The following is a 385-nucleotide window of genomic DNA, read 5'->3' as shown; positions in this document are numbered from 1 at the left end:
TATAGGTATCCTAAAACGCTCACTAAAGCAACATGCAAAAGAAAGCTAAAAAACGTACAGGAACACAAGAAAGGCTAACACATAAAAAAAAACACACAGTGGTCAATGCAGAGCATCAACACAGAGCAGAAAAGAGAAAACTGGCCTATACCTAAACAGTAGATTCCTAGAACCATCTCATGTAGGTGGTGGGCTTTGGGTAGCCTAAATGGGATAGTTTTAAGTTGAAGTGTTTGTATATTTTCTTTGTTGTTAAAAGGGGCAAGAAAGATTTTGATTAAAGTTCAATATTATGTTTAGGATATTTAGGAACTTATTTAATGTTTGATTAACTAATACCTTGTTTTCAACACCGACCGTGAGGTTTATTTCACCTCTTGGGGCT

Source organism: Dendrobium catenatum, unplaced genomic scaffold (assembly GCF_001605985.2).
Source record: "Dendrobium catenatum unplaced genomic scaffold, ASM160598v2 fragScaff_scaffold_390, whole genome shotgun sequence".
NCBI classification, from domain to species: Eukaryota; Viridiplantae; Streptophyta; class Magnoliopsida; order Asparagales; family Orchidaceae; genus Dendrobium; species Dendrobium catenatum.
The sequence above is the reverse complement of the archived record's forward strand: the minus strand, read 5'-3'. Positions refer to the sequence as shown.